General features: G+C 53.2%; 64 non-coding genes across 64 annotated transcripts; 19 read left to right on the top strand and 45 right to left on the bottom strand.

The window, feature by feature from the left end:
- Positions 1-42: 42 nt before the first annotated feature.
- On the bottom strand, positions 43-115 carry Trnav-cac (transfer RNA valine (anticodon CAC)). The gene has a single exon. It is a non-coding gene; the product is annotated as a tRNA-Val (tRNA).
- Positions 116-517: 402 nt separating this feature from the next.
- Trnap-agg (transfer RNA proline (anticodon AGG)) lies at positions 518-589 on the top strand. Its single transcript has one exon. It is a non-coding gene; the product is annotated as a tRNA-Pro (tRNA).
- Positions 590-783: 194 nt separating this feature from the next.
- Positions 784-856, bottom strand: Trnav-aac (transfer RNA valine (anticodon AAC)). Its single transcript has one exon. It is a non-coding gene; the product is annotated as a tRNA-Val (tRNA).
- Positions 857-1013: 157 nt separating this feature from the next.
- Trnav-cac (transfer RNA valine (anticodon CAC)) lies at positions 1014-1086 on the bottom strand. The gene has a single exon. It is a non-coding gene; the product is annotated as a tRNA-Val (tRNA).
- Positions 1087-1487: 401 nt separating this feature from the next.
- Trnap-agg (transfer RNA proline (anticodon AGG)) lies at positions 1488-1559 on the top strand. The gene has a single exon. It is a non-coding gene; the product is annotated as a tRNA-Pro (tRNA).
- Positions 1560-1753: 194 nt separating this feature from the next.
- Trnav-aac (transfer RNA valine (anticodon AAC)) lies at positions 1754-1826 on the bottom strand. Its single transcript has one exon. It is a non-coding gene; the product is annotated as a tRNA-Val (tRNA).
- A 157-nt stretch (positions 1827-1983) lies between these two features.
- On the bottom strand, positions 1984-2056 carry Trnav-cac (transfer RNA valine (anticodon CAC)). The gene has a single exon. It is a non-coding gene; the product is annotated as a tRNA-Val (tRNA).
- A 402-nt stretch (positions 2057-2458) lies between these two features.
- Positions 2459-2530, top strand: Trnap-agg (transfer RNA proline (anticodon AGG)). The gene has a single exon. It is a non-coding gene; the product is annotated as a tRNA-Pro (tRNA).
- Positions 2531-2724: 194 nt separating this feature from the next.
- Trnav-aac (transfer RNA valine (anticodon AAC)) lies at positions 2725-2797 on the bottom strand. Its single transcript has one exon. It is a non-coding gene; the product is annotated as a tRNA-Val (tRNA).
- A 157-nt stretch (positions 2798-2954) lies between these two features.
- Positions 2955-3027, bottom strand: Trnav-cac (transfer RNA valine (anticodon CAC)). Its single transcript has one exon. It is a non-coding gene; the product is annotated as a tRNA-Val (tRNA).
- A 402-nt stretch (positions 3028-3429) lies between these two features.
- On the top strand, positions 3430-3501 carry Trnap-agg (transfer RNA proline (anticodon AGG)). Its single transcript has one exon. It is a non-coding gene; the product is annotated as a tRNA-Pro (tRNA).
- Positions 3502-3695: 194 nt separating this feature from the next.
- Positions 3696-3768, bottom strand: Trnav-aac (transfer RNA valine (anticodon AAC)). Its single transcript has one exon. It is a non-coding gene; the product is annotated as a tRNA-Val (tRNA).
- Positions 3769-3925: 157 nt separating this feature from the next.
- On the bottom strand, positions 3926-3998 carry Trnav-cac (transfer RNA valine (anticodon CAC)). The gene has a single exon. It is a non-coding gene; the product is annotated as a tRNA-Val (tRNA).
- A 401-nt stretch (positions 3999-4399) lies between these two features.
- Positions 4400-4471, top strand: Trnap-agg (transfer RNA proline (anticodon AGG)). Its single transcript has one exon. It is a non-coding gene; the product is annotated as a tRNA-Pro (tRNA).
- Positions 4472-4665: 194 nt separating this feature from the next.
- Positions 4666-4738, bottom strand: Trnav-aac (transfer RNA valine (anticodon AAC)). The gene has a single exon. It is a non-coding gene; the product is annotated as a tRNA-Val (tRNA).
- Positions 4739-4895: 157 nt separating this feature from the next.
- On the bottom strand, positions 4896-4968 carry Trnav-cac (transfer RNA valine (anticodon CAC)). Its single transcript has one exon. It is a non-coding gene; the product is annotated as a tRNA-Val (tRNA).
- Positions 4969-5636: 668 nt separating this feature from the next.
- Positions 5637-5709, bottom strand: Trnav-aac (transfer RNA valine (anticodon AAC)). The gene has a single exon. It is a non-coding gene; the product is annotated as a tRNA-Val (tRNA).
- A 157-nt stretch (positions 5710-5866) lies between these two features.
- Positions 5867-5939, bottom strand: Trnav-cac (transfer RNA valine (anticodon CAC)). Its single transcript has one exon. It is a non-coding gene; the product is annotated as a tRNA-Val (tRNA).
- Positions 5940-6340: 401 nt separating this feature from the next.
- Trnap-agg (transfer RNA proline (anticodon AGG)) lies at positions 6341-6412 on the top strand. The gene has a single exon. It is a non-coding gene; the product is annotated as a tRNA-Pro (tRNA).
- Positions 6413-6606: 194 nt separating this feature from the next.
- Trnav-aac (transfer RNA valine (anticodon AAC)) lies at positions 6607-6679 on the bottom strand. The gene has a single exon. It is a non-coding gene; the product is annotated as a tRNA-Val (tRNA).
- Positions 6680-6836: 157 nt separating this feature from the next.
- Trnav-cac (transfer RNA valine (anticodon CAC)) lies at positions 6837-6909 on the bottom strand. The gene has a single exon. It is a non-coding gene; the product is annotated as a tRNA-Val (tRNA).
- A 402-nt stretch (positions 6910-7311) lies between these two features.
- Trnap-agg (transfer RNA proline (anticodon AGG)) lies at positions 7312-7383 on the top strand. Its single transcript has one exon. It is a non-coding gene; the product is annotated as a tRNA-Pro (tRNA).
- Positions 7384-7577: 194 nt separating this feature from the next.
- Trnav-aac (transfer RNA valine (anticodon AAC)) lies at positions 7578-7650 on the bottom strand. The gene has a single exon. It is a non-coding gene; the product is annotated as a tRNA-Val (tRNA).
- A 157-nt stretch (positions 7651-7807) lies between these two features.
- On the bottom strand, positions 7808-7880 carry Trnav-cac (transfer RNA valine (anticodon CAC)). The gene has a single exon. It is a non-coding gene; the product is annotated as a tRNA-Val (tRNA).
- A 402-nt stretch (positions 7881-8282) lies between these two features.
- On the top strand, positions 8283-8354 carry Trnap-agg (transfer RNA proline (anticodon AGG)). Its single transcript has one exon. It is a non-coding gene; the product is annotated as a tRNA-Pro (tRNA).
- Positions 8355-8548: 194 nt separating this feature from the next.
- Positions 8549-8621, bottom strand: Trnav-aac (transfer RNA valine (anticodon AAC)). Its single transcript has one exon. It is a non-coding gene; the product is annotated as a tRNA-Val (tRNA).
- A 157-nt stretch (positions 8622-8778) lies between these two features.
- On the bottom strand, positions 8779-8851 carry Trnav-cac (transfer RNA valine (anticodon CAC)). The gene has a single exon. It is a non-coding gene; the product is annotated as a tRNA-Val (tRNA).
- Positions 8852-9252: 401 nt separating this feature from the next.
- Positions 9253-9324, top strand: Trnap-agg (transfer RNA proline (anticodon AGG)). The gene has a single exon. It is a non-coding gene; the product is annotated as a tRNA-Pro (tRNA).
- A 194-nt stretch (positions 9325-9518) lies between these two features.
- On the bottom strand, positions 9519-9591 carry Trnav-aac (transfer RNA valine (anticodon AAC)). The gene has a single exon. It is a non-coding gene; the product is annotated as a tRNA-Val (tRNA).
- A 157-nt stretch (positions 9592-9748) lies between these two features.
- Positions 9749-9821, bottom strand: Trnav-cac (transfer RNA valine (anticodon CAC)). Its single transcript has one exon. It is a non-coding gene; the product is annotated as a tRNA-Val (tRNA).
- Positions 9822-10223: 402 nt separating this feature from the next.
- Trnap-agg (transfer RNA proline (anticodon AGG)) lies at positions 10224-10295 on the top strand. Its single transcript has one exon. It is a non-coding gene; the product is annotated as a tRNA-Pro (tRNA).
- A 194-nt stretch (positions 10296-10489) lies between these two features.
- On the bottom strand, positions 10490-10562 carry Trnav-aac (transfer RNA valine (anticodon AAC)). Its single transcript has one exon. It is a non-coding gene; the product is annotated as a tRNA-Val (tRNA).
- Positions 10563-10719: 157 nt separating this feature from the next.
- On the bottom strand, positions 10720-10792 carry Trnav-cac (transfer RNA valine (anticodon CAC)). Its single transcript has one exon. It is a non-coding gene; the product is annotated as a tRNA-Val (tRNA).
- Positions 10793-11194: 402 nt separating this feature from the next.
- Trnap-agg (transfer RNA proline (anticodon AGG)) lies at positions 11195-11266 on the top strand. The gene has a single exon. It is a non-coding gene; the product is annotated as a tRNA-Pro (tRNA).
- Positions 11267-11460: 194 nt separating this feature from the next.
- Positions 11461-11533, bottom strand: Trnav-aac (transfer RNA valine (anticodon AAC)). Its single transcript has one exon. It is a non-coding gene; the product is annotated as a tRNA-Val (tRNA).
- Positions 11534-11690: 157 nt separating this feature from the next.
- Trnav-cac (transfer RNA valine (anticodon CAC)) lies at positions 11691-11763 on the bottom strand. The gene has a single exon. It is a non-coding gene; the product is annotated as a tRNA-Val (tRNA).
- A 401-nt stretch (positions 11764-12164) lies between these two features.
- On the top strand, positions 12165-12236 carry Trnap-agg (transfer RNA proline (anticodon AGG)). The gene has a single exon. It is a non-coding gene; the product is annotated as a tRNA-Pro (tRNA).
- Positions 12237-12430: 194 nt separating this feature from the next.
- Trnav-aac (transfer RNA valine (anticodon AAC)) lies at positions 12431-12503 on the bottom strand. Its single transcript has one exon. It is a non-coding gene; the product is annotated as a tRNA-Val (tRNA).
- A 157-nt stretch (positions 12504-12660) lies between these two features.
- Positions 12661-12733, bottom strand: Trnav-cac (transfer RNA valine (anticodon CAC)). The gene has a single exon. It is a non-coding gene; the product is annotated as a tRNA-Val (tRNA).
- Positions 12734-13401: 668 nt separating this feature from the next.
- On the bottom strand, positions 13402-13474 carry Trnav-aac (transfer RNA valine (anticodon AAC)). Its single transcript has one exon. It is a non-coding gene; the product is annotated as a tRNA-Val (tRNA).
- A 157-nt stretch (positions 13475-13631) lies between these two features.
- Trnav-cac (transfer RNA valine (anticodon CAC)) lies at positions 13632-13704 on the bottom strand. The gene has a single exon. It is a non-coding gene; the product is annotated as a tRNA-Val (tRNA).
- Positions 13705-14105: 401 nt separating this feature from the next.
- Trnap-agg (transfer RNA proline (anticodon AGG)) lies at positions 14106-14177 on the top strand. Its single transcript has one exon. It is a non-coding gene; the product is annotated as a tRNA-Pro (tRNA).
- Positions 14178-14371: 194 nt separating this feature from the next.
- Trnav-aac (transfer RNA valine (anticodon AAC)) lies at positions 14372-14444 on the bottom strand. The gene has a single exon. It is a non-coding gene; the product is annotated as a tRNA-Val (tRNA).
- Positions 14445-14601: 157 nt separating this feature from the next.
- On the bottom strand, positions 14602-14674 carry Trnav-cac (transfer RNA valine (anticodon CAC)). The gene has a single exon. It is a non-coding gene; the product is annotated as a tRNA-Val (tRNA).
- Positions 14675-15076: 402 nt separating this feature from the next.
- Positions 15077-15148, top strand: Trnap-agg (transfer RNA proline (anticodon AGG)). The gene has a single exon. It is a non-coding gene; the product is annotated as a tRNA-Pro (tRNA).
- Positions 15149-15342: 194 nt separating this feature from the next.
- Positions 15343-15415, bottom strand: Trnav-aac (transfer RNA valine (anticodon AAC)). Its single transcript has one exon. It is a non-coding gene; the product is annotated as a tRNA-Val (tRNA).
- A 157-nt stretch (positions 15416-15572) lies between these two features.
- On the bottom strand, positions 15573-15645 carry Trnav-cac (transfer RNA valine (anticodon CAC)). The gene has a single exon. It is a non-coding gene; the product is annotated as a tRNA-Val (tRNA).
- Positions 15646-16047: 402 nt separating this feature from the next.
- Positions 16048-16119, top strand: Trnap-agg (transfer RNA proline (anticodon AGG)). Its single transcript has one exon. It is a non-coding gene; the product is annotated as a tRNA-Pro (tRNA).
- A 194-nt stretch (positions 16120-16313) lies between these two features.
- Trnav-aac (transfer RNA valine (anticodon AAC)) lies at positions 16314-16386 on the bottom strand. The gene has a single exon. It is a non-coding gene; the product is annotated as a tRNA-Val (tRNA).
- Positions 16387-16543: 157 nt separating this feature from the next.
- Positions 16544-16616, bottom strand: Trnav-cac (transfer RNA valine (anticodon CAC)). The gene has a single exon. It is a non-coding gene; the product is annotated as a tRNA-Val (tRNA).
- Positions 16617-17017: 401 nt separating this feature from the next.
- On the top strand, positions 17018-17089 carry Trnap-agg (transfer RNA proline (anticodon AGG)). Its single transcript has one exon. It is a non-coding gene; the product is annotated as a tRNA-Pro (tRNA).
- A 194-nt stretch (positions 17090-17283) lies between these two features.
- Positions 17284-17356, bottom strand: Trnav-aac (transfer RNA valine (anticodon AAC)). The gene has a single exon. It is a non-coding gene; the product is annotated as a tRNA-Val (tRNA).
- Positions 17357-17513: 157 nt separating this feature from the next.
- Trnav-cac (transfer RNA valine (anticodon CAC)) lies at positions 17514-17586 on the bottom strand. Its single transcript has one exon. It is a non-coding gene; the product is annotated as a tRNA-Val (tRNA).
- A 668-nt stretch (positions 17587-18254) lies between these two features.
- On the bottom strand, positions 18255-18327 carry Trnav-aac (transfer RNA valine (anticodon AAC)). Its single transcript has one exon. It is a non-coding gene; the product is annotated as a tRNA-Val (tRNA).
- Positions 18328-18484: 157 nt separating this feature from the next.
- Positions 18485-18557, bottom strand: Trnav-cac (transfer RNA valine (anticodon CAC)). Its single transcript has one exon. It is a non-coding gene; the product is annotated as a tRNA-Val (tRNA).
- Positions 18558-18958: 401 nt separating this feature from the next.
- On the top strand, positions 18959-19030 carry Trnap-agg (transfer RNA proline (anticodon AGG)). Its single transcript has one exon. It is a non-coding gene; the product is annotated as a tRNA-Pro (tRNA).
- A 194-nt stretch (positions 19031-19224) lies between these two features.
- On the bottom strand, positions 19225-19297 carry Trnav-aac (transfer RNA valine (anticodon AAC)). The gene has a single exon. It is a non-coding gene; the product is annotated as a tRNA-Val (tRNA).
- A 157-nt stretch (positions 19298-19454) lies between these two features.
- On the bottom strand, positions 19455-19527 carry Trnav-cac (transfer RNA valine (anticodon CAC)). The gene has a single exon. It is a non-coding gene; the product is annotated as a tRNA-Val (tRNA).
- Positions 19528-20195: 668 nt separating this feature from the next.
- Positions 20196-20268, bottom strand: Trnav-aac (transfer RNA valine (anticodon AAC)). The gene has a single exon. It is a non-coding gene; the product is annotated as a tRNA-Val (tRNA).
- A 157-nt stretch (positions 20269-20425) lies between these two features.
- Trnav-cac (transfer RNA valine (anticodon CAC)) lies at positions 20426-20498 on the bottom strand. The gene has a single exon. It is a non-coding gene; the product is annotated as a tRNA-Val (tRNA).
- A 401-nt stretch (positions 20499-20899) lies between these two features.
- Positions 20900-20971, top strand: Trnap-agg (transfer RNA proline (anticodon AGG)). Its single transcript has one exon. It is a non-coding gene; the product is annotated as a tRNA-Pro (tRNA).
- A 194-nt stretch (positions 20972-21165) lies between these two features.
- Positions 21166-21238, bottom strand: Trnav-aac (transfer RNA valine (anticodon AAC)). The gene has a single exon. It is a non-coding gene; the product is annotated as a tRNA-Val (tRNA).
- A 157-nt stretch (positions 21239-21395) lies between these two features.
- On the bottom strand, positions 21396-21468 carry Trnav-cac (transfer RNA valine (anticodon CAC)). Its single transcript has one exon. It is a non-coding gene; the product is annotated as a tRNA-Val (tRNA).
- A 402-nt stretch (positions 21469-21870) lies between these two features.
- On the top strand, positions 21871-21942 carry Trnap-agg (transfer RNA proline (anticodon AGG)). Its single transcript has one exon. It is a non-coding gene; the product is annotated as a tRNA-Pro (tRNA).
- Positions 21943-22180: the final 238 nt, after the last annotated feature.

Here is a 22180-nt window from a genome sequence, read left to right as displayed (position 1 = left end):
CGTGGCTCATTGGAGGACAATACGACATAGGCAGGAAAATACTGTTCCCGCCCGGGATCGAACCGGGGACCTTCTGCGTGTGAAGCAGACGTGATAACCGCTACACTACGGAAACGACGGACCTGAGGAGTCCATCCTTGTTCACTCGAACTTGCCTCAGACTTTCTCTCGTCCGCGAATGCACACACGACAGTTCTTTTGTCAGCCTGGAACCCATCACAGCCGAGGGCTCAAGAAGTCTTCGGGGTGCTCGAGAGGGTGTCTGCCGTAGCACCCCTAACGAGATAGCGGCGTTTCGCGCAGTCGTTATTGCAAGTCATATCAGCAAAAGCAATCACTTTCTCAGCAGCAGGCAGTGCGAGCCCAGCGGCAGCTCTACATGAAGGTACCAATAGCCCAGGAAGGCCGCCGACCGCAGGAATTCGCGCCGCCCCCATCCCGCCAGCGTACACGAGACTTCCAGGGCACCCTGGACGACATCGAGGGACTGGAATAATTGGCATTCGCCGTGTCACAGGGCTCGTTGGTCTAGGGGTATGATTCCTGCTTAGGGTGCAGGAGGTCCCGGGTTCAAATCCCGGACGAGCCCTAGCGTTTTGTGCAAAGTGATCGCACGTCAGTGGCTGAGTCAGCGCAAAAAGCTCGCCGTCAATATCAAATGAATTTCTTATTCGATGTGAGCAATTGACACTCGGGTCCGACGCGTGAAGGCGATTACGAAGGTTTCGGGTACAGATGGTAGCAGATGCATGTTAGTACGTCTTGCTTAAAGAGATGAAAAAGTGTTTCCGCCCGGGATCGAACCGGGGACCTTCTGCGTGTTAGGCAGACGTGATAACCGCTACACCACGGAAACTGCTTGTGTGCACTTTACTTCACAGACGACTTATAGTGATGTTGCCATCGTAACTAAAAAATTCAATAAATGTGGTACTTGCAAACGAAGGGACATGCAGCAGATCCACACACGACGTGGCTCATTGGAGGACAATACGACATAGGCAGGAAAATACTGTTCCCGCCCGGGATCGAACCGGGGACCTTCTGCGTGTGAAGCAGACGTGATAACCGCTACACTACGGAAACGACGGACCTGAGGAGTCCATCCATGTTCACTCGAACTTGCCTCAGACTTTCTCTCGTCCGCGAATGCACACACGACAGTTCCTTTGTCAGCCTGGAACCCATCACAGCCGAGGGCTCAAGAAGTCTTCGGGGTGCTCGAGAGGGTGTCTGCCGTAGCACCCCTAACGAGATAGCGGCGTTTCGCGCAGTCGTTATTGCAAGTCATATCAGCAAAAGCAATCACTTTCTCAGCAGCATTCAGTGCGAGCCCAGCGGCAGCTCTACATGAAGGTACCAATAGCCCAGGAAGGAAGCCGATCGCGGGAATTCGCACCGCCCCCATCCCGCCAGCGTACACGATACCTCCATGGCACCCTGGACGACATGGATGGACTGGAATAATTGGCATTGCCGTGTCACAGGGCTCGTTGGTCTAGGGGTATGATTCCTGCTTAGGGTGCAGGAGGTCCCGGGTTCAAATCCCGGACGAGCCCTAGCGTTTTGTGCAAAGTGATCGCACGTCAGTGGCTGAGTCAGCGCAAAAAGCTCGCCGTCAATATCAAATGAATTTCTTATTCGATGTGAGCAATTGACACTCGGGTCCGACGCGTGAAGGCGATTACGAAGGTTTCGGGTACAGATGGTAGCAGATGCATGTTAGTACGTCTTGCTTAAAGAGATGGAAAAGTGTTTCCGCCCGGGATCGAACCGGGGACCTTCTGCGTGTTAGGCAGACGTGATAACCGCTACACCACGGAAACTGCTTGTGTGCACCTTACTTCACAGACGATTTATAGTGATGTTGCCATCGTAACTAAAAAATTCAATAAATGTGGTACTTGCAAACGAAGGGACATGCAGCAGATCCACACACGACGTGGCTCATTGGAGGACAATACGACATAGGCAGGAAAATACTGTTCCCGCCCGGGATCGAACCGGGGACCTTCTGCGTGTGAAGCAGACGTGATAACCGCTACACTACGGAAACGACGGACCTGAGGAGTCCATCCATGTTCACTCGAACTTGCCTCAGACTTTCTCTCGTCCGCGAATGCACACACGACAGTTCCTTTGTCAGCCTGGAACCCATCACAGCCGAGGGCTCAAGAAGTCTTCGGGGTGCTCGAGAGGGTGTCTGCCGTAGCACCCCTAACGAGATAGCGGCGTTTCGCGCAGTCGTTATTGCAAGTCATATCAGCAAAAGCAATCACTTTCTCAGCAGCAGGCAGTGCGAGCCCAGCGGCAGCTCTACATGAAGGTACCAATAGCCCAGGAAGGCCGCCGACCGCAGGAATTCGCGCCGCCCCCATCCCGCCAGCGTACACGAGACTTCCAGGGCACCCTGGACGACATCGAGGGACTGGAATAATTGGCATTCGCCGTGTCACAGGGCTCGTTGGTCTAGGGGTATGATTCCTGCTTAGGGTGCAGGAGGTCCCGGGTTCAAATCCCGGACGAGCCCTAGCGTTTTGTGCAAAGTGATCGCACGTCAGTGGCTGAGTCAGCGCAAAAAGCTCGCCGTCAATATCAAATGAATTTCTTATTCGATGTGAGCAATTGACACTCGGGTCCGACGCGTGAAGGCGATTACGAAGGTTTCGGGTACAGATGGTAGCAGATGCATGTTAGTACGTCTTGCTTAAAGAGATGGAAAAGTGTTTCCGCCCGGGACCGAACCGGGGACCTTCTGCGTGTTAGGCAGACGTGATAACCGCTACACCACGGAAACTGCTTGTGTGCACCTTACTTCACAGACGATTTATAGTGATGTTGCCATCGTAACTAAAAAATTCAATAAATGTGGTACTTGCAAACGAAGGGACATGCAGCAGATCCACACACGACGTGGCTCATTGGAGGACAATACGACATAGGCAGGAAAATACTGTTCCCGCCCGGGATCGAACCGGGGACCTTCTGCGTGTGAAGCAGACGTGATAACCGCTACACTACGGAAACGACGGACCTGAGGAGTCCATCCTTGTTCACTCGAACTTGCCTCAGACTTTCTCTCGTCCGCGAATGCACACACGACAGTTCTTTTGTCAGCCTGGAACCCATCACAGCCGAGGGCTCAAGAAGTCTTCGGGGTGCTCGAGAGGGTGTCTGCCGTAGCACCCCTAACGAGATAGCGGCGTTTCGCGCAGTCGTTATTGCAAGTCATATCAGCAAAAGCAATCACTTTCTCAGCAGCAGGCAGTGCGAGCCCAGCGGCAGCTCTACATGAAGGTACCAATAGCCCAGGAAGGCCGCCGACCGCAGGAATTCGCGCCGCCCCCATCCCGCCAGCGTACACGAGACTTCCAGGGCACCCTGGACGACATCGAGGGACTGGAATAATTGGCATTCGCCGTGTCACAGGGCTCGTTGGTCTAGGGGTATGATTCCTGCTTAGGGTGCAGGAGGTCCCGGGTTCAAATCCCGGACGAGCCCTAGCGTTTTGTGCAAAGTGATCGCACGTCAGTGGCTGAGTCAGCGCAAAAAGCTCGCCGTCAATATCAAATGAATTTCTTATTCGATGTGAGCAATTGACACTCGGGTCCGACGCGTGAAGGCGATTACGAAGGTTTCGGGTACAGATGGTAGCAGATGCATGTTAGTACGTCTTGCTTAAAGAGATGAAAAAGTGTTTCCGCCCGGGATCGAACCGGGGACCTTCTGCGTGTTAGGCAGACGTGATAACCGCTACACCACGGAAACTGCTTGTGTGCACTTTACTTCACAGACGACTTATAGTGATGTTGCCATCGTAACTAAAAAATTCAATAAATGTGGTACTTGCAAACGAAGGGACATGCAGCAGATCCACACACGACGTGGCTCATTGGAGGACAATACGACATAGGCAGGAAAATACTGTTCCCGCCCGGGATCGAACCGGGGACCTTCTGCGTGTGAAGCAGACGTGATAACCGCTACACTACGGAAACGACGGACCTGAGGAGTCCATCCATGTTCACTCGAACTTGCCTCAGACTTTCTCTCGTCCGCGAATGCACACACGACAGTTCCTTTGTCAGCCTGGAACCCATCACAGCCGAGGGCTCAAGAAGTCTTCGGGGTGCTCGAGAGGGTGTCTGCCGTAGCACCCCTAACGAGATAGCGGCGTTTCGCGCAGTCGTTATTGCAAGTCATATCAGCAAAAGCAATCACTTTCTCAGCAGCATTCAGTGCGAGCCCAGCGGCAGCTCTACATGAAGGTACCAATAGCCCAGGAAGGAAGCCGATCGCGGGAATTCGCACCGCCCCCATCCCGCCAGCGTACACGATACCTCCATGGCACCCTGGACGACATGGATGGACTGGAATAATTGGCATTGCCGTGTCACAGGGCTCGTTGGTCTAGGGGTATGATTCCTGCTTAGGGTGCAGGAGGTCCCGGGTTCAAATCCCGGACGAGCCCTAGCGTTTTGTGCAAAGTGATCGCACGTCAGTGGCTGAGTCAGCGCAAAAAGCTCGCCGTCAATATCAAATGAATTTCTTATTCGATGTGAGCAATTGACACTCGGGTCCGACGCGTGAAGGCGATTACGAAGGTTTCGGGTACAGATGGTAGCAGATGCATGTTAGTACGTCTTGCTTAAAGAGATGGAAAAGTGTTTCCGCCCGGGATCGAACCGGGGACCTTCTGCGTGTTAGGCAGACGTGATAACCGCTACACCACGGAAACTGCTTGTGTGCACCTTACTTCACAGACGATTTATAGTGATGTTGCCATCGTAACTAAAAAATTCAATAAATGTGGTACTTGCAAACGAAGGGACATGCAGCAGATCCACACACGACGTGGCTCATTGGAGGACAATACGACATAGGCAGGAAAATACTGTTCCCGCCCGGGATCGAACCGGGGACCTTCTGCGTGTGAAGCAGACGTGATAACCGCTACACTACGGAAACGACGGACCTGAGGAGTCCATCCTTGTTCACTCGAACTTGCCTCAGACTTTCTCTCGTCCGCGAATGCACACACGACAGTTCTTTTGTCAGCCTGGAACCCATCACAGCCGAGGGCTCAAGAAGTCTTCGGGGTGCTCGAGAGGGTGTCTGCCGTAGCACCCCTAACGAGATAGCGGCGTTTCGCGCAGTCGTTATTGCAAGTCATATCAGCAAAAGCAATCACTTTCTCAGCAGCAGGCAGTGCGAGCCCAGCGGCAGCTCTACATGAAGGTACCAATAGCCCAGGAAGGCCGCCGACCGCAGGAATTCGCGCCGCCCCCATCCCGCCAGCGTACACGAGACTTCCAGGGCACCCTGGACGACATCGAGGGACTGGAATAATTGGCATTCGCCGTGTCACAGGGCTCGTTGGTCTAGGGGTATGATTCCTGATTAGGGTGCAGGAGGTCCCGATTTCAAATCCCGGACGAGCCCTAGCGTTTTGTGCAAAGTGATCGCACGTCAGTGGCTGAGTCAGCGCAAAAAGCTCGCCGTCAATATCAAATGAATTTCTTATTCGATGTGAGCAATTGACACTCGGGTCCGACGCGTGAAGGCGATTACGAAGGTTTCGGGTACAGATGGTAGCAGATGCATGTTAGTACGTCTTGCTTAAAGAGATGAAAAAGTGTTTCCGCCCGGGATCGAACCGGGGACCTTCTGCGTGTTAGGCAGACGTGATAACCGCTACACCACGGAAACTGCTTGTGTGCACCTTACTTCACAGACGACTTATAGTGATGTTGCCATCGTAACTAAAAAATTCAATAAATGTGGTACTTGCAAACGAAGGGACATGCAGCAGATCCACACACGACGTGGCTCATTGGAGGACAATACGACATAGGCAGGAAAATACTGTTCCCGCCCGGGATCGAACCGGGGACCTTCTGCGTGTGAAGCAGACGTGATAACCGCTACACTACGGAAACGACGGACCTGAGGAGTCCATCCATGTTCACTCGAACTTGCCTCAGACTTTCTCTCGTCCGCGAATGCACACACGACAGTTCCTTTGTCAGCCTGGAACCCATCACAGCCGAGGGCTCAAGAAGTCTTCGGGGTGCTCGAGAGGGTGTCTGCCGTAGCACCCCTAACGAGATAGCGGCGTTTCGCGCAGTCGTTATTGCAAGTCATATCAGCAAAAGCAATCACTTTCTCAGCAGCATTCAGTGCGAGCCCAGCGGCAGCTCTACATGAAGGTACCAATAGCCCAGGAAGGAAGCCGATCGCGGGAATTCGCACCGCCCCCATCCCGCCAGCGTACACGATACCTCCATGGCACCCTGGACGACATGGATGGACTGGAATAATTGGCATTGCCGTGTCACAGGGCTCGTTGGTCTAGGGGTATGATTCCTGCTTAGGGTGCAGGAGGTCCCGGGTTCAAATCCCGGACGAGCCCTAGCGTTTTGTGCAAAGTGATCGCACGTCAGTGGCTGAGTCAGCGCAAAAAGCTCGCCGTCAATATCAAATGAATTTCTTATTCGATGTGAGCAATTGACACTCGGGTCCGACGCGTGAAGGCGATTACGAAGGTTTCGGGTACAGATGGTAGCAGATGCATGTTAGTACGTCTTGCTTAAAGAGATGGAAAAGTGTTTCCGCCCGGGATCGAACCGGGGACCTTCTGCGTGTTAGGCAGACGTGATAACCGCTACACCACGGAAACTGCTTGTGTGCACCTTACTTCACAGACGATTTATAGTGATGTTGCCATCGTAACTAAAAAATTCAATAAATGTGGTACTTGCAAACGAAGGGACATGCAGCAGATCCACACACGACGTGGCTCATTGGAGGACAATACGACATAGGCAGGAAAATACTGTTCCCGCCCGGGATCGAACCGGGGACCTTCTGCGTGTGAAGCAGACGTGATAACCGCTACACTACGGAAACGACGGACCTGAGGAGTCCATCCATGTTCACTCGAACTTGCCTCAGACTTTCTCTCGTCCGCGAATGCACACACGACAGTTCCTTTGTCAGCCTGGAACCCATCACAGCCGAGGGCTCAAGAAGTCTTCGGGGTGCTCGAGAGGGTGTCTGCCGTAGCACCCCTAACGAGATAGCGGCGTTTCGCGCAGTCGTTATTGCAAGTCATATCAGCAAAAGCAATCACTTTCTCAGCAGCAGGCAGTGCGAGCCCAGCGGCAGCTCTACATGAAGGTACCAATAGCCCAGGAAGGCCGCCGACCGCAGGAATTCGCGCCGCCCCCATCCCGCCAGCGTACACGAGACTTCCAGGGCACCCTGGACGACATCGAGGGACTGGAATAATTGGCATTCGCCGTGTCACAGGGCTCGTTGGTCTAGGGGTATGATTCCTGCTTAGGGTGCAGGAGGTCCCGGGTTCAAATCCCGGACGAGCCCTAGCGTTTTGTGCAAAGTGATCGCACGTCAGTGGCTGAGTCAGCGCAAAAAGCTCGCCGTCAATATCAAATGAATTTCTTATTCGATGTGAGCAATTGACACTCGGGTCCGACGCGTGAAGGCGATTACGAAGGTTTCGGGTACAGATGGTAGCAGATGCATGTTAGTACGTCTTGCTTAAAGAGATGGAAAAGTGTTTCCGCCCGGGACCGAACCGGGGACCTTCTGCGTGTTAGGCAGACGTGATAACCGCTACACCACGGAAACTGCTTGTGTGCACCTTACTTCACAGACGATTTATAGTGATGTTGCCATCGTAACTAAAAAATTCAATAAATGTGGTACTTGCAAACGAAGGGACATGCAGCAGATCCACACACGACGTGGCTCATTGGAGGACAATACGACATAGGCAGGAAAATACTGTTCCCGCCCGGGATCGAACCGGGGACCTTCTGCGTGTGAAGCAGACGTGATAACCGCTACACTACGGAAACGACGGACCTGAGGAGTCCATCCTTGTTCACTCGAACTTGCCTCAGACTTTCTCTCGTCCGCGAATGCACACACGACAGTTCTTTTGTCAGCCTGGAACCCATCACAGCCGAGGGCTCAAGAAGTCTTCGGGGTGCTCGAGAGGGTGTCTGCCGTAGCACCCCTAACGAGATAGCGGCGTTTCGCGCAGTCGTTATTGCAAGTCATATCAGCAAAAGCAATCACTTTCTCAGCAGCAGGCAGTGCGAGCCCAGCGGCAGCTCTACATGAAGGTACCAATAGCCCAGGAAGGCCGCCGACCGCAGGAATTCGCGCCGCCCCCATCCCGCCAGCGTACACGAGACTTCCAGGGCACCCTGGACGACATCGAGGGACTGGAATAATTGGCATTCGCCGTGTCACAGGGCTCGTTGGTCTAGGGGTATGATTCCTGCTTAGGGTGCAGGAGGTCCCGGGTTCAAATCCCGGACGAGCCCTAGCGTTTTGTGCAAAGTGATCGCACGTCAGTGGCTGAGTCAGCGCAAAAAGCTCGCCGTCAATATCAAATGAATTTCTTATTCGATGTGAGCAATTGACACTCGGGTCCGACGCGTGAAGGCGATTACGAAGGTTTCGGGTACAGATGGTAGCAGATGCATGTTAGTACGTCTTGCTTAAAGAGATGAAAAAGTGTTTCCGCCCGGGATCGAACCGGGGACCTTCTGCGTGTTAGGCAGACGTGATAACCGCTACACCACGGAAACTGCTTGTGTGCACTTTACTTCACAGACGACTTATAGTGATGTTGCCATCGTAACTAAAAAATTCAATAAATGTGGTACTTGCAAACGAAGGGACATGCAGCAGATCCACACACGACGTGGCTCATTGGAGGACAATACGACATAGGCAGGAAAATACTGTTCCCGCCCGGGATCGAACCGGGGACCTTCTGCGTGTGAAGCAGACGTGATAACCGCTACACTACGGAAACGACGGACCTGAGGAGTCCATCCATGTTCACTCGAACTTGCCTCAGACTTTCTCTCGTCCGCGAATGCACACACGACAGTTCCTTTGTCAGCCTGGAACCCATCACAGCCGAGGGCTCAAGAAGTCTTCGGGGTGCTCGAGAGGGTGTCTGCCGTAGCACCCCTAACGAGATAGCGGCGTTTCGCGCAGTCGTTATTGCAAGTCATATCAGCAAAAGCAATCACTTTCTCAGCAGCATTCAGTGCGAGCCCAGCGGCAGCTCTACATGAAGGTACCAATAGCCCAGGAAGGAAGCCGATCGCGGGAATTCGCACCGCCCCCATCCCGCCAGCGTACACGATACCTCCATGGCACCCTGGACGACATGGATGGACTGGAATAATTGGCATTGCCGTGTCACAGGGCTCGTTGGTCTAGGGGTATGATTCCTGCTTAGGGTGCAGGAGGTCCCGGGTTCAAATCCCGGACGAGCCCTAGCGTTTTGTGCAAAGTGATCGCACGTCAGTGGCTGAGTCAGCGCAAAAAGCTCGCCGTCAATATCAAATGAATTTCTTATTCGATGTGAGCAATTGACACTCGGGTCCGACGCGTGAAGGCGATTACGAAGGTTTCGGGTACAGATGGTAGCAGATGCATGTTAGTACGTCTTGCTTAAAGAGATGGAAAAGTGTTTCCGCCCGGGATCGAACCGGGGACCTTCTGCGTGTTAGGCAGACGTGATAACCGCTACACCACGGAAACTGCTTGTGTGCACCTTACTTCACAGACGATTTATAGTGATGTTGCCATCGTAACTAAAAAATTCAATAAATGTGGTACTTGCAAACGAAGGGACATGCAGCAGATCCACACACGACGTGGCTCATTGGAGGACAATACGACATAGGCAGGAAAATACTGTTCCCGCCCGGGATCGAACCGGGGACCTTCTGCGTGTGAAGCAGACGTGATAACCGCTACACTACGGAAACGACGGACCTGAGGAGTCCATCCATGTTCACTCGAACTTGCCTCAGACTTTCTCTCGTCCGCGAATGCACACACGACAGTTCCTTTGTCAGCCTGGAACCCATCACAGCCGAGGGCTCAAGAAGTCTTCGGGGTGCTCGAGAGGGTGTCTGCCGTAGCACCCCTAACGAGATAGCGGCGTTTCGCGCAGTCGTTATTGCAAGTCATATCAGCAAAAGCAATCACTTTCTCAGCAGCAGGCAGTGCGAGCCCAGCGGCAGCTCTACATGAAGGTACCAATAGCCCAGGAAGGCCGCCGACCGCAGGAATTCGCGCCGCCCCCATCCCGCCAGCGTACACGAGACTTCCAGGGCACCCTGGACGACATCGAGGGACTGGAATAATTGGCATTCGCCGTGTCACAGGGCTCGTTGGTCTAGGGGTATGATTCCTGCTTAGGGTGCAGGAGGTCCCGGGTTCAAATCCCGGACGAGCCCTAGCGTTTTGTGCAAAGTGATCGCACGTCAGTGGCTGAGTCAGCGCAAAAAGCTCGCCGTCAATATCAAATGAATTTCTTATTCGATGTGAGCAATTGACACTCGGGTCCGACGCGTGAAGGCGATTACGAAGGTTTCGGGTACAGATGGTAGCAGATGCATGTTAGTACGTCTTGCTTAAAGAGATGGAAAAGTGTTTCCGCCCGGGACCGAACCGGGGACCTTCTGCGTGTTAGGCAGACGTGATAACCGCTACACCACGGAAACTGCTTGTGTGCACCTTACTTCACAGACGATTTATAGTGATGTTGCCATCGTAACTAAAAAATTCAATAAATGTGGTACTTGCAAACGAAGGGACATGCAGCAGATCCACACACGACGTGGCTCATTGGAGGACAATACGACATAGGCAGGAAAATACTGTTCCCGCCCGGGATCGAACCGGGGACCTTCTGCGTGTGAAGCAGACGTGATAACCGCTACACTACGGAAACGACGGACCTGAGGAGTCCATCCTTGTTCACTCGAACTTGCCTCAGACTTTCTCTCGTCCGCGAATGCACACACGACAGTTCTTTTGTCAGCCTGGAACCCATCACAGCCGAGGGCTCAAGAAGTCTTCGGGGTGCTCGAGAGGGTGTCTGCCGTAGCACCCCTAACGAGATAGCGGCGTTTCGCGCAGTCGTTATTGCAAGTCATATCAGCAAAAGCAATCACTTTCTCAGCAGCAGGCAGTGCGAGCCCAGCGGCAGCTCTACATGAAGGTACCAATAGCCCAGGAAGGCCGCCGACCGCAGGAATTCGCGCCGCCCCCATCCCGCCAGCGTACACGAGACTTCCAGGGCACCCTGGACGACATCGAGGGACTGGAATAATTGGCATTCGCCGTGTCACAGGGCTCGTTGGTCTAGGGGTATGATTCCTGCTTAGGGTGCAGGAGGTCCCGGGTTCAAATCCCGGACGAGCCCTAGCGTTTTGTGCAAAGTGATCGCACGTCAGTGGCTGAGTCAGCGCAAAAAGCTCGCCGTCAATATCAAATGAATTTCTTATTCGATGTGAGCAATTGACACTCGGGTCCGACGCGTGAAGGCGATTACGAAGGTTTCGGGTACAGATGGTAGCAGATGCATGTTAGTACGTCTTGCTTAAAGAGATGAAAAAGTGTTTCCGCCCGGGATCGAACCGGGGACCTTCTGCGTGTTAGGCAGACGTGATAACCGCTACACCACGGAAACTGCTTGTGTGCACTTTACTTCACAGACGACTTATAGTGATGTTGCCATCGTAACTAAAAAATTCAATAAATGTGGTACTTGCAAACGAAGGGACATGCAGCAGATCCACACACGACGTGGCTCATTGGAGGACAATACGACATAGGCAGGAAAATACTGTTCCCGCCCGGGATCGAACCGGGGACCTTCTGCGTGTGAAGCAGACGTGATAACCGCTACACTACGGAAACGACGGACCTGAGGAGTCCATCCATGTTCACTCGAACTTGCCTCAGACTTTCTCTCGTCCGCGAATGCACACACGACAGTTCCTTTGTCAGCCTGGAACCCATCACAGCCGAGGGCTCAAGAAGTCTTCGGGGTGCTCGAGAGGGTGTCTGCCGTAGCACCCCTAACGAGATAGCGGCGTTTCGCGCAGTCGTTATTGCAAGTCATATCAGCAAAAGCAATCACTTTCTCAGCAGCATTCAGTGCGAGCCCAGCGGCAGCTCTACATGAAGGTACCAATAGCCCAGGAAGGAAGCCGATCGCGGGAATTCGCACCGCCCCCATCCCGCCAGCGTACACGATACCTCCATGGCACCCTGGACGACATGGATGGACTGGAATAATTGGCATTGCCGTGTCACAGGGCTCGTTGGTCTAGGGGTATGATTCCTGCTTAGGGTGCAGGAGGTCCCGGGTTCAAATCCCGGACGAGCCCTAGCGTTTTGTGCAAAGTGATCGCACGTCAGTGGCTGAGTCAGCGCAAAAAGCTCGCCGTCAATATCAAATGAATTTCTTATTCGATGTGAGCAATTGACACTCGGGTCCGACGCGTGAAGGCGATTACGAAGGTTTCGGGTACAGATGGTAGCAGATGCATGTTAGTACGTCTTGCTTAAAGAGATGGAAAAGTGTTTCCGCCCGGGATCGAACCGGGGACCTTCTGCGTGTTAGGCAGACGTGATAACCGCTACACCACGGAAACTGCTTGTGTGCACCTTACTTCACAGACGATTTATAGTGATGTTGCCATCGTAACTAAAAAATTCAATAAATGTGGTACTTGCAAACGAAGGGACATGCAGCAGATCCACACACGACGTGGCTCATTGGAGGACAATACGACATAGGCAGGAAAATACTGTTCCCGCCCGGGATCGAACCGGGGACCTTCTGCGTGTGAAGCAGACGTGATAACCGCTACACTACGGAAACGACGGACCTGAGGAGTCCATCCTTGTTCACTCGAACTTGCCTCAGACTTTCTCTCGTCCGCGAATGCACACACGACAGTTCTTTTGTCAGCCTGGAACCCATCACAGCCGAGGGCTCAAGAAGTCTTCGGGGTGCTCGAGAGGGTGTCTGCCGTAGCACCCCTAACGAGATAGCGGCGTTTCGCGCAGTCGTTATTGCAAGTCATATCAGCAAAAGCAATCACTTTCTCAGCAGCAGGCAGTGCGAGCCCAGCGGCAGCTCTACATGAAGGTACCAATAGCCCAGGAAGGCCGCCGACCGCAGGAATTCGCGCCGCCCCCATCCCGCCAGCGTACACGAGACTTCCAGGGCACCCTGGACGACATCGAGGGACTGGAATAATTGGCATTCGCCGTGTCACAGGGCTCGTTGGTCTAGGGGTATGATTCCTGATTAGGGTGCAGGAGGTCCCGATTTCAAATCCCGGACGAGCCCTAGCGTTTTGTGCAAAGTGATCGCACGTCAGTGGCTGAGTCAGCGCAAAAAGCTCGCCGTCAATATCAAATGAATTTCTTATTCGATGTGAGCAATTGACACTCGGGTCCGACGCGTGAAGGCGATTACGAAGGTTTCGGGTACAGATGGTAGCAGATGCATGTTAGTACGTCTTGCTTAAAGAGATGAAAAAGTGTTTCCGCCCGGGATCGAACCGGGGACCTTCTGCGTGTTAGGCAGACGTGATAACCGCTACACCACGGAAACTGCTTGTGTGCACCTTACTTCACAGACGACTTATAGTGATGTTGCCATCGTAACTAAAAAATTCAATAAATGTGGTACTTGCAAACGAAGGGACATGCAGCAGATCCACACACGACGTGGCTCATTGGAGGACAATACGACATAGGCAGGAAAATACTGTTCCCGCCCGGGATCGAACCGGGGACCTTCTGCGTGTGAAGCAGACGTGATAACCGCTACACTACGGAAACGACGGACCTGAGGAGTCCATCCATGTTCACTCGAACTTGCCTCAGACTTTCTCTCGTCCGCGAATGCACACACGACAGTTCCTTTGTCAGCCTGGAACCCATCACAGCCGAGGGCTCAAGAAGTCTTCGGGGTGCTCGAGAGGGTGTCTGCCGTAGCACCCCTAACGAGATAGCGGCGTTTCGCGCAGTCGTTATTGCAAGTCATATCAGCAAAAGCAATCACTTTCTCAGCAGCATTCAGTGCGAGCCCAGCGGCAGCTCTACATGAAGGTACCAATAGCCCAGGAAGGAAGCCGATCGCGGGAATTCGCACCGCCCCCATCCCGCCAGCGTACACGATACCTCCATGGCACCCTGGACGACATGGATGGACTGGAATAATTGGCATTGCCGTGTCACAGGGCTCGTTGGTCTAGGGGTATGATTCCTGCTTAGGGTGCAGGAGGTCCCGGGTTCAAATCCCGGACGAGCCCTAGCGTTTTGTGCAAAGTGATCGCACGTCAGTGGCTGAGTCAGCGCAAAAAGCTCGCCGTCAATATCAAATGAATTTCTTATTCGATGTGAGCAATTGACACTCGGGTCCGACGCGTGAAGGCGATTACGAAGGTTTCGGGTACAGATGGTAGCAGATGCATGTTAGTACGTCTTGCTTAAAGAGATGGAAAAGTGTTTCCGCCCGGGATCGAACCGGGGACCTTCTGCGTGTTAGGCAGACGTGATAACCGCTACACCACGGAAACTGCTTGTGTGCACCTTACTTCACAGACGATTTATAGTGATGTTGCCATCGTAACTAAAAAATTCAATAAATGTGGTACTTGCAAACGAAGGGACATGCAGCAGATCCACACACGACGTGGCTCATTGGAGGACAATACGACATAGGCAGGAAAATACTGTTCCCGCCCGGGATCGAACCGGGGACCTTCTGCGTGTGAAGCAGACGTGATAACCGCTACACTACGGAAACGACGGACCTGAGGAGTCCATCCATGTTCACTCGAACTTGCCTCAGACTTTCTCTCGTCCGCGAATGCACACACGACAGTTCCTTTGTCAGCCTGGAACCCATCACAGCCGAGGGCTCAAGAAGTCTTCGGGGTGCTCGAGAGGGTGTCTGCCGTAGCACCCCTAACGAGATAGCGGCGTTTCGCGCAGTCGTTATTGCAAGTCATATCAGCAAAAGCAATCACTTTCTCAGCAGCAGGCAGTGCGAGCCCAGCGGCAGCTCTACATGAAGGTACCAATAGCCCAGGAAGGCCGCCGACCGCAGGAATTCGCGCCGCCCCCATCCCGCCAGCGTACACGAGACTTCCAGGGCACCCTGGACGACATCGAGGGACTGGAATAATTGGCATTCGCCGTGTCACAGGGCTCGTTGGTCTAGGGGTATGATTCCTGCTTAGGGTGCAGGAGGTCCCGGGTTCAAATCCCGGACGAGCCCTAGCGTTTTGTGCAAAGTGATCGCACGTCAGTGGCTGAGTCAGCGCAAAAAGCTCGCCGTCAATATCAAATGAATTTCTTATTCGATGTGAGCAATTGACACTCGGGTCCGACGCGTGAAGGCGATTACGAAGGTTTCGGGTACAGATGGTAGCAGATGCATGTTAGTACGTCTTGCTTAAAGAGATGGAAAAGTGTTTCCGCCCGGGACCGAACCGGGGACCTTCTGCGTGTTAGGCAGACGTGATAACCGCTACACCACGGAAACTGCTTGTGTGCACCTTACTTCACAGACGATTTATAGTGATGTTGCCATCGTAACTAAAAAATTCAATAAATGTGGTACTTGCAAACGAAGGGACATGCAGCAGATCCACACACGACGTGGCTCATTGGAGGACAATACGACATAGGCAGGAAAATACTGTTCCCGCCCGGGATCGAACCGGGGACCTTCTGCGTGTGAAGCAGACGTGATAACCGCTACACTACGGAAACGACGGACCTGAGGAGTCCATCCTTGTTCACTCGAACTTGCCTCAGACTTTCTCTCGTCCGCGAATGCACACACGACAGTTCTTTTGTCAGCCTGGAACCCATCACAGCCGAGGGCTCAAGAAGTCTTCGGGGTGCTCGAGAGGGTGTCTGCCGTAGCACCCCTAACGAGATAGCGGCGTTTCGCGCAGTCGTTATTGCAAGTCATATCAGCAAAAGCAATCACTTTCTCAGCAGCAGGCAGTGCGAGCCCAGCGGCAGCTCTACATGAAGGTACCAATAGCCCAGGAAGGCCGCCGACCGCAGGAATTCGCGCCGCCCCCATCCCGCCAGCGTACACGAGACTTCCAGGGCACCCTGGACGACATCGAGGGACTGGAATAATTGGCATTCGCCGTGTCACAGGGCTCGTTGGTCTAGGGGTATGATTCCTGCTTAGGGTGCAGGAGGTCCCGGGTTCAAATCCCGGACGAGCCCTAGCGTTTTGTGCAAAGTGATCGCACGTCAGTGGCTGAGTCAGCGCAAAAAGCTCGCCGTCAATATCAAATGAATTTCTTATTCGATGTGAGCAATTGACACTCGGGTCCGACGCGTGAAGGCGATTACGAAGGTTTCGGGTACAGATGGTAGCAGATGCATGTTAGTACGTCTTGCTTAAAGAGATGAAAAAGTGTTTCCGCCCGGGATCGAACCGGGGACCTTCTGCGTGTTAGGCAGACGTGATAACCGCTACACCACGGAAACTGCTTGTGTGCACTTTACTTCACAGACGACTTATAGTGATGTTGCCATCGTAACTAAAAAATTCAATAAATGTGGTACTTGCAAACGAAGGGACATGCAGCAGATCCACACACGACGTGGCTCATTGGAGGACAATACGACATAGGCAGGAAAATACTGTTCCCGCCCGGGATCGAACCGGGGACCTTCTGCGTGTGAAGCAGACGTGATAACCGCTACACTACGGAAACGACGGACCTGAGGAGTCCATCCATGTTCACTCGAACTTGCCTCAGACTTTCTCTCGTCCGCGAATGCACACACGACAGTTCCTTTGTCAGCCTGGAACCCATCACAGCCGAGGGCTCAAGAAGTCTTCGGGGTGCTCGAGAGGGTGTCTGCCGTAGCACCCCTAACGAGATAGCGGCGTTTCGCGCAGTCGTTATTGCAAGTCATATCAGCAAAAGCAATCACTTTCTCAGCAGCATTCAGTGCGAGCCCAGCGGCAGCTCTACATGAAGGTACCAATAGCCCAGGAAGGAAGCCGATCGCGGGAATTCGCACCGCCCCCATCCCGCCAGCGTACACGATACCTCCATGGCACCCTGGACGACATGGATGGACTGGAATAATTGGCATTGCCGTGTCACAGGGCTCGTTGGTCTAGGGGTATGATTCCTGCTTAGGGTGCAGGAGGTCCCGGGTTCAAATCCCGGACGAGCCCTAGCGTTTTGTGCAAAGTGATCGCACGTCAGTGGCTGAGTCAGCGCAAAAAGCTCGCCGTCAATATCAAATGAATTTCTTATTCGATGTGAGCAATTGACACTCGGGTCCGACGCGTGAAGGCGATTACGAAGGTTTCGGGTACAGATGGTAGCAGATGCATGTTAGTACGTCTTGCTTAAAGAGATGGAAAAGTGTTTCCGCCCGGGATCGAACCGGGGACCTTCTGCGTGTTAGGCAGACGTGATAACCGCTACACCACGGAAACTGCTTGTGTGCACCTTACTTCACAGACGATTTATAGTGATGTTGCCATCGTAACTAAAAAATTCAATAAATGTGGTACTTGCAAACGAAGGGACATGCAGCAGATCCACACACGACGTGGCTCATTGGAGGACAATACGACATAGGCAGGAAAATACTGTTCCCGCCCGGGATCGAACCGGGGACCTTCTGCGTGTGAAGCAGACGTGATAACCGCTACACTACGGAAACGACGGACCTGAGGAGTCCATCCTTGTTCACTCGAACTTGCCTCAGACTTTCTCTCGTCCGCGAATGCACACACGACAGTTCTTTTGTCAGCCTGGAACCCATCACAGCCGAGGGCTCAAGAAGTCTTCGGGGTGCTCGAGAGGGTGTCTGCCGTAGCACCCCTAACGAGATAGCGGCGTTTCGCGCAGTCGTTATTGCAAGTCATATCAGCAAAAGCAATCACTTTCTCAGCAGCAGGCAGTGCGAGCCCAGCGGCAGCTCTACATGAAGGTACCAATAGCCCAGGAAGGCCGCCGACCGCAGGAATTCGCGCCGCCCCCATCCCGCCAGCGTACACGAGACTTCCAGGGCACCCTGGACGACATCGAGGGACTGGAATAATTGGCATTCGCCGTGTCACAGGGCTCGTTGGTCTAGGGGTATGATTCCTGATTAGGGTGCAGGAGGTCCCGATTTCAAATCCCGGACGAGCCCTAGCGTTTTGTGCAAAGTGATCGCACGTCAGTGGCTGAGTCAGCGCAAAAAGCTCGCCGTCAATATCAAATGAATTTCTTATTCGATGTGAGCAATTGACACTCGGGTCCGACGCGTGAAGGCGATTACGAAGGTTTCGGGTACAGATGGTAGCAGATGCATGTTAGTACGTCTTGCTTAAAGAGATGAAAAAGTGTTTCCGCCCGGGATCGAACCGGGGACCTTCTGCGTGTTAGGCAGACGTGATAACCGCTACACCACGGAAACTGCTTGTGTGCACCTTACTTCACAGACGACTTATAGTGATGTTGCCATCGTAACTAAAAAATTCAATAAATGTGGTACTTGCAAACGAAGGGACATGCAGCAGATCCACACACGACGTGGCTCATTGGAGGACAATACGACATAGGCAGGAAAATACTGTTCCCGCCCGGGATCGAACCGGGGACCTTCTGCGTGTGAAGCAGACGTGATAACCGCTACACTACGGAAACGACGGACCTGAGGAGTCCATCCATGTTCACTCGAACTTGCCTCAGACTTTCTCTCGTCCGCGAATGCACACACGACAGTTCCTTTGTCAGCCTGGAACCCATCACAGCCGAGGGCTCAAGAAGTCTTCGGGGTGCTCGAGAGGGTGTCTGCCGTAGCACCCCTAACGAGATAGCGGCGTTTCGCGCAGTCGTTATTGCAAGTCATATCAGCAAAAGCAATCACTTTCTCAGCAGCATTCAGTGCGAGCCCAGCGGCAGCTCTACATGAAGGTACCAATAGCCCAGGAAGGAAGCCGATCGCGGGAATTCGCACCGCCCCCATCCCGCCAGCGTACACGATACCTCCATGGCACCCTGGACGACATGGATGGACTGGAATAATTGGCATTGCCGTGTCACAGGGCTCGTTGGTCTAGGGGTATGATTCCTGCTTAGGGTGCAGGAGGTCCCGGGTTCAAATCCCGGACGAGCCCTAGCGTTTTGTGCAAAGTGATCGCACGTCAGTGGCTGAGTCAGCGCAAAAAGCTCGCCGTCAATATCAAATGAATTTCTTATTCGATGTGAGCAATTGACACTCGGGTCCGACGCGTGAAGGCGATTACGAAGGTTTCGGGTACAGATGGTAGCAGATGCATGTTAGTACGTCTTGCTTAAAGAGATGGAAAAGTGTTTCCGCCCGGGATCGAACCGGGGACCTTCTGCGTGTTAGGCAGACGTGATAACCGCTACACCACGGAAACTGCTTGTGTGCACCTTACTTCACAGACGATTTATAGTGATGTTGCCATCGTAACTAAAAAATTCAATAAATGTGGTACTTGCAAACGAAGGGACATGCAGCAGATCCACACACGACGTGGCTCATTGGAGGACAATACGACATAGGCAGGAAAATACTGTTCCCGCCCGGGATCGAACCGGGGACCTTCTGCGTGTGAAGCAGACGTGATAACCGCTACACTACGGAAACGACGGACCTGAGGAGTCCATCCTTGTTCACTCGAACTTGCCTCAGACTTTCTCTCGTCCGCGAATGCACACACGACAGTTCTTTTGTCAGCCTGGAACCCATCACAGCCGAGGGCTCAAGAAGTCTTCGGGGTGCTCGAGAGGGTGTCTGCCGTAGCACCCCTAACGAGATAGCGGCGTTTCGCGCAGTCGTTATTGCAAGTCATATCAGCAAAAGCAATCACTTTCTCAGCAGCAGGCAGTGCGAGCCCAGCGGCAGCTCTACATGAAGGTACCAATAGCCCAGGAAGGCCGCCGACCGCAGGAATTCGCGCCGCCCCCATCCCGCCAGCGTACACGAGACTTCCAGGGCACCCTGGACGACATCGAGGGACTGGAATAATTGGCATTCGCCGTGTCACAGGGCTCGTTGGTCTAGGGGTATGATTCCTGATTAGGGTGCAGGAGGTCCCGATTTCAAATCCCGGACGAGCCCTAGCGTTTTGTGCAAAGTGATCGCACGTCAGTGGCTGAGTCAGCGCAAAAAGCTCGCCGTCAATATCAAATGAATTTCTTATTCGATGTGAGCAATTGACACTCGGGTCCGACGCGTGAAGGCGATTACGAAGGTTTCGGGTACAGATGGTAGCAGATGCATGTTAGTACGTCTTGCTTAAAGAGATGAAAAAGTGTTTCCGCCCGGGATCGAACCGGGGACCTTCTGCGTGTTAGGCAGACGTGATAACCGCTACACCACGGAAACTGCTTGTGTGCACCTTACTTCACAGACGACTTATAGTGATGTTGCCATCGTAACTAAAAAATTCAATAAATGTGGTACTTGCAAACGAAGGGACATGCAGCAGATCCACACACGACGTGGCTCATTGGAGGACAATACGACATAGGCAGGAAAATACTGTTCCCGCCCGGGATCGAACCGGGGACCTTCTGCGTGTGAAGCAGACGTGATAACCGCTACACTACGGAAACGACGGACCTGAGGAGTCCATCCATGTTCACTCGAACTTGCCTCAGACTTTCTCTCGTCCGCGAATGCACACACGACAGTTCCTTTGTCAGCCTGGAACCCATCACAGCCGAGGGCTCAAGAAGTCTTCGGGGTGCTCGAGAGGGTGTCTGCCGTAGCACCCCTAACGAGATAGCGGCGTTTCGCGCAGTCGTTATTGCAAGTCATATCAGCAAAAGCAATCACTTTCTCAGCAGCATTCAGTGCGAGCCCAGCGGCAGCTCTACATGAAGGTACCAATAGCCCAGGAAGGAAGCCGATCGCGGGAATTCGCACCGCCCCCATCCCGCCAGCGTACACGATACCTCCATGGCACCCTGGACGACATGGATGGACTGGAATAATTGGCATTGCCGTGTCACAGGGCTCGTTGGTCTAGGGGTATGATTCCTGCTTAGGGTGCAGGAGGTCCCGGGTTCAAATCCCGGACGAGCCCTAGCGTTTTGTGCAAAGTGATCGCACGTCAGTGGCTGAGTCAGCGCAAAAAGCTCGCCGTCAATATCAAATGAATTTCTTATTCGATGTGAGCAATTGACACTCGGGTCCGACGCGTGAAGGCGATTACGAAGGTTTCGGGTACAGATGGTAGCAGATGCATGTTAGTACGTCTTGCTTAAAGAGATGGAAAAGTGTTTCCGCCCGGGATCGAACCGGGGACCTTCTGCGTGTTAGGCAGACGTGATAACCGCTACACCACGGAAACTGCTTGTGTGCACCTTACTTCACAGACGATTTATAGTGATGTTGCCATCGTAACTAAAAAATTCAATAAATGTGGTACTTGCAAACGAAGGGACATGCAGCAGATCCACACACGACGTGGCTCATTGGAGGACAATACGACATAGGCAGGAAAATACTGTTCCCGCCCGGGATCGAACCGGGGACCTTCTGCGTGTGAAGCAGACGTGATAACCGCTACACTACGGAAACGACGGACCTGAGGAGTCCATCCTTGTTCACTCGAACTTGCCTCAGACTTTCTCTCGTCCGCGAATGCACACACGACAGTTCTTTTGTCAGCCTGGAACCCATCACAGCCGAGGGCTCAAGAAGTCTTCGGGGTGCTCGAGAGGGTGTCTGCCGTAGCACCCCTAACGAGATAGCGGCGTTTCGCGCAGTCGTTATTGCAAGTCATATCAGCAAAAGCAATCACTTTCTCAGCAGCAGGCAGTGCGAGCCCAGCGGCAGCTCTACATGAAGGTACCAATAGCCCAGGAAGGCCGCCGACCGCAGGAATTCGCGCCGCCCCCATCCCGCCAGCGTACACGAGACTTCCAGGGCACCCTGGACGACATCGAGGGACTGGAATAATTGGCATTCGCCGTGTCACAGGGCTCGTTGGTCTAGGGGTATGATTCCTGCTTAGGGTGCAGGAGGTCCCGGGTTCAAATCCCGGACGAGCCCTAGCGTTTTGTGCAAAGTGATCGCACGTCAGTGGCTGAGTCAGCGCAAAAAGCTCGCCGTCAATATCAAATGAATTTCTTATTCGATGTGAGCAATTGACACTCGGGTCCGACGCGTGAAGGCGATTACGAAGGTTTCGGGTACAGATGGTAGCAGATGCATGTTAGTACGTCTTGCTTAAAGAGATGAAAAAGTGTTTCCGCCCGGGATCGAACCGGGGACCTTCTGCGTGTTAGGC

Source organism: Schistocerca serialis, unplaced genomic scaffold (genome assembly GCF_023864345.2).
Source record: "Schistocerca serialis cubense isolate TAMUIC-IGC-003099 unplaced genomic scaffold, iqSchSeri2.2 HiC_scaffold_755, whole genome shotgun sequence".
Lineage (NCBI taxonomy): Eukaryota > Metazoa > Arthropoda > Insecta > Orthoptera > Acrididae > Schistocerca > Schistocerca serialis.
Note: the sequence above shows the minus strand (reverse complement) of the source record. Positions and strands in the feature narration are given on the sequence as shown.